Source organism: Cucumis melo, chromosome 11, assembly GCF_025177605.1.
Source record: "Cucumis melo cultivar AY chromosome 11, USDA_Cmelo_AY_1.0, whole genome shotgun sequence".
NCBI lineage: Eukaryota > Viridiplantae > Streptophyta > Magnoliopsida > Cucurbitales > Cucurbitaceae > Cucumis > Cucumis melo.
In genome coordinates, this window is record NC_066867.1 from 26,179,813 (window position 1) to 26,184,990 (window position 5,178).

The following is a 5,178-nucleotide window of genomic DNA, read 5'->3' on the forward strand; positions in this document are numbered from 1 at the left end:
GTTTAGTTGGAAATTTAAATAGTTGGTTGTTTTACTTATTAATTATAATAATAATTAGCCTTATGTAACAGTAATGCACTCTCAATTGATTACAAAAATTTAATTTGTTGTATTACTTTAATTAATTAGCTATAGTATAATGGTATAATTTCAATTGAATTTTAAAACCACTAGAAATCTTCTAATTCAATCATTGAAATAAAATCAAATGATTTTATTAATTGTTTAAAAGATGTATATTTTTATGAAGATTAAAATTATTGGAGAAACTTTTGATTGATTGAATTCTCTCATCTTATTGAATAACATAAATTTGATTAACAGTGAGATATAGATTTTCCCTTTTTTAATTAGCGTTTGCATGTGAATTTATTCTATTTATAATTTTAGTATATAGATAGCGAAATTGGACTTTGAAATATTGTACTTTTAAATTAATTGCATGTAGGAAATCTGATAATTAGGACTCAGTGGTCAAAGATTAAACAATACAAAATCAAACCATTAATTAATTAGAAAATGTATTTAAGAAAAAGAGAAAAGACAACTTCATCCACACTTGCAGAGGCTTATTTTTGCTCAAACGAATTTCAAATGATCAAAGAGGAAACAAACAAAAACAAATTTATTCTCCATCATGAATGCGAATCTCGATCAGTTGGGTCGGCTGCAAATCTTACGAATCTCGCCCTGCGATCCAGTGAGTGGTTGAATGTCGCCCATTTTAATCATAGCCGTCACAAAATCATGTTCAAAGGCATCACTGTCATCGCTGTAGAGTTCAACCAATGAATCAGTGGATCCGCCGTTGTGGAGCACTTGATCGGAACGTAGTAAAGCCTTCTTCTCCAAGATGTTTTTGTAGTAGTAATTGTCAAAAAGCTTTGGGGTTCTTAAGTCTAAAGGGGCACGATTGTCATCTCCTCCATTTGTTGGGCAAATCCTTTGCCTCTCTTCAGCAAACGACTCGTCAATGTTGGTCTCGTTGTATATACGGTTCTTGAAAAACAAACATCTTGCTTGTCCAATTGTGTGAGCCCCTGCATTATATTACATCAGTAAAGTACTGATATAATTAATAAATTTTGGTTGTAATAATTAACGACGACTCTCATTATTAGCTTTAACCATTTTGATTAATTGATAATTTTGCCATGATATGATTAATTAATATGTACAAGAGATCATATTATATTACAGAACAATATTATGCTTGATATTATATAGTACCAGATAAGGCAACCAAGTCTCGAGGGGAGAGGCCTTTAGTGTTGAATCGGTTGATAAGGGTGTCAAGAGTTGAGGTTGGCGGAGGAATAGCACCAGTGACATCAGAGAAGCTGGCAGTTTTAGAATCTCTTCTTCCTAATTTTACCTTCCAACTTGGCCCTCCAAGCTATAATAATAATCAATTGGTAAAAATTAAAAGTCAACATCATCAAGTACTCAAACCTAAAACATAAGTTATGTAATGTACAAAGTTTGGATAATTAAGCTAGCATAATTAACAAACTAACTCACCACTACAACAGCATCACGAGCAGAAAGAGTCAAAATATCAGCACATGAGACAACACCAGGGCAAATTTTTTCAACATTTTTCTTTATGCTCTCAATCACGTCAAACCCTCTAACGGATCTGTTGTTGGAGCTGCTGTTTGCTCTCCTGTAAACGTAGGAGTATCTTCCAAAAGAATCGATCTGTCACAACCCTAAAAGATAATAATATTATAATTTCCATATAAAATGAAACAAATGAAAGAAAAAGTATACATATATATGATACACTGTGACATGAAAATACAATAAAAAAAATATATAAACAAAGAATACTTTTTTTGAAAAAATAATATATATAGATTGTACATACATTAACAAAGCAGTCATGAAAGTGAAGGCGAAGAAGGGAAGCGCCCATACGCGCTTCCTTAGCCACAGCAGCGTGGATACCAGCTCTGACCGTGTTAAGGAGCTTGGGACAGCTCTTATGGTAAAAGTTAGTAGAGAGTTGAGCTGAAGAGCTCCCAGTAAACACGACCAAGATGAGTAATGCTAAAGTCATAACCATTTTGTTACAAGAAGAAGTTGTAATAATCGCCATATAGATATTAAAAAACGGAGATTATCAGAAGAAGAGGATGGGGGATATATTGAAGTTTGAAGAAAGAAGAGAAGGGATATTTATACATAAGAAGGAGAGAAATTGGAGGTATTAAAAGATTGTAGAAATCAAATTTGGTTAGTAGATCGCCTAAAAACTTCAAAGAAGACCTAGTAAATTGTTGGTATATCCTAGAAGAAATTTCCAAAACCTTAATTGTTTAATCATAAAGGGACACTTAAAATACAAGGTTTGGATTGGGAGAAGAAACCTTTTTTAGTTTTTTTTTTCTTTTTCTTTTTTTTGCAATTTGAATGGGTTAGTTGCCAAGGGCAGGTGGATTATGGTTAATCAATTATATGATTAAATTATGAGTCAAATTTGAAGGTTTATTTAGTTATTTTTCTTCGAACTATTTTGAATAGTTTCATGTGTATTCAATATTCATGGTATTAAGTTTCATTTAATCTAGTTTTTTGTTTTTTATATTTTCATGAATTTGACCAGGACGTAGTGACATATATAACAAAATTCATATAACATAAAAGAAAGAATATTTATTTAGTAAAGAGTTAAAACATTTTCTTAAAAGATTTTGTTCTTCTAATTCTTATTTTACGAAACATCAACGGGACATATTATAATTAAAACTCTTTGTTAGTAGTAAGAAAAGCCGCCGTCATTTGGTCTGTGGTGATGCAAAGGGATTATTAATAATAGGAAGTCTCCTTTGGAAATTCCAAATTCCAACATTAAGAATTAAATTTTTAGATTTGGGTAGCCGAGTCAATTTATACTTTCTATTTATGTCGTTATTTTTTAAAATCATCATAATACTCTATCAAATTTCAAACAAAACACAACGAAAGATGTAAACTATTAACATACTAACAAAAGTATCGAATTTAAATTCACGTTGGATTAATAAGTATAAAATGATATTTGTTTCTATAAATTTTAATTAATTGTAATATGTCATGAAAGTATATACCAGAAGGTCTATATATATATAGAGAGAGAGGGGAAAACCAATTCAACAATGAATATTGATTCTTAAAGTTGTGAAAAAATACTCAATAAATGTAAATGAAAGAAAGGGTCAAAGTTATCTTTTGTCTAACTCCTACTCATAAAATATTGGTGTTGAGGAAATTTTTTTGATACTCTTAACACAAAGGTTTTCACACACTATATACCTCATAGAGTGCTTAATTCTCATTTAATTAGGTTTATTCAATGTAAAGTATAAGTAATTAATGGCAGTACTATATCAGACATTTTAGATTTAAATATAAACAAAAACCAAATCCTATTTCTAGGGCATCTAAAATTGATTTAAAATTAAGAAATAGGATTTTTGGGATAAGAGAATAAACAAAACATGGTTAAGTTGACTCTTCCTTAAATCCAAAAAATATTTTTGTATGTGTTTGCCTTACAAGAAATCGAGTTTTTAGTGGCATACAAAAAACGTCGCTAAAAGTATTAGCATTGTTTCCATGTAGATTAAAGTTTTAGCGCGCAACAATTACGTACCAGCAAAAGATATATTTTTAGTGACGTTTGTGCGTTACTAAAGGTTACTAAATGCTTACTCTTAGTAACATATGTTATGCACTATTTATTTTTTATAGTGACGTATTGAACTCGCCACTGAAGGTGATATTTTAGTGAGAAATAATGTTGTTGTTAAAGACTAATTTGTGATTGTTACAAGCATCTTTTGTGACATATTGAAGTACACTAAAAATTCATATAGTTTTTTTTTTTTTTAAAAAAAGCAATGCTTTTGCGACGTTATTGAAAGCGCCAGTAAAAGTATTTTATTACATAAAAAAATATTATCCAATTGATTATATAAACATATTATAAAATGTCAAATATAATAATTTTAAAAACTATATTACTAAGTAACATGCAATAACACCAACTTTATAACAAGAAATATATGTCAAGAAACTTCAATAATTTCACAAATAGTTCAAGCAATGTCAACCTAAGTTATAAGTATGAAGTTACATCAAGTAAATGGATGCCCAAAGTTAATTCCAAGTTATAACCAGGAAGTTAAATCAAGAAGTTACACGGACCAAAAGTATTATGCATAAGAAAAAATTCCTACAAAGTCAACTTGGATTCATGAAATGATCTTTCTTAACAAAATTATAAGATACGAACCAAAAACTCTTTTTCATATTCATCCGAAGTCAACATCAAAATCTTGTATAGAAGACCATTTGTGTGTCAAATCTCACATGCAACATAAATAAGTAAAATATGTAAGCAAAAAACGAAACTTAGGCATTTTAAATATGACATACTCAAATTGATAAAACTCAAACATTCTAAAAGAATGAGTAAGGGAAAAAAGGATGGAGAGGGGGTACGTATCTAACGCGAAAGTAACAAATTCCATAATAAGGAAATGGGGCATATCTACATCAAAAACAACAAATTCAATATGTTTGTACTCAATAAATAGCTCCAAAACATAACGACATTACTTAAATGGATGAAACTCAGATACTTTAAAACAATAATCGAGAAAGGGGAGCACTAAAATCATAATAACACTCCATAACATTCTAATCATAAGTACCAAAATCATCATAAGAACGAATCTATAAATAAGGTAATATATTAGATAATGAAATAAGTATATCCAAACGATTTCGTCCCTCACAGTAACTACCATATAATATCATGAATAGTAATTAAGATTCTCAGTTCCATATTAATTCCAACAAAATTCTAAGAATTTGGTTACTGATGGTGAAAAAAAAAGTTATACGAACTAGACAAAATTAAAAACACAATTTAATAAATGTCTGAAAATTTTAAAATCTGACCCAAAAGAACGAAACAAAACCAATAGAAACATACACTAATCTTTCCTCTCACAAACACAATAAAAGAAAATTGATAAGATTCATCACTAACATCAACCATTCCATCTCTTCCCACTCCCCCCATCACCCGGCCAAAACGTCGTGGGTCGCCGTCAGATTGAGAAAGTGAGTAGGAAAGTGAGAAACAGAGTAGTGACATGGTCGGAACGTGCTTTGTTTCGGGGCTCC

The 5,178-nt window shown here is 30.2% G+C and overlaps 1 pseudogene; it reads right to left on the reverse strand.

The window, feature by feature from the left end:
- Window positions 1-557: 557 nt before the first annotated feature.
- On the reverse strand, window positions 558-2,101 carry LOC103502953 (peroxidase 4-like; annotated as a pseudogene).
- Window positions 2,102-5,178: the final 3,077 nt, after the last annotated feature.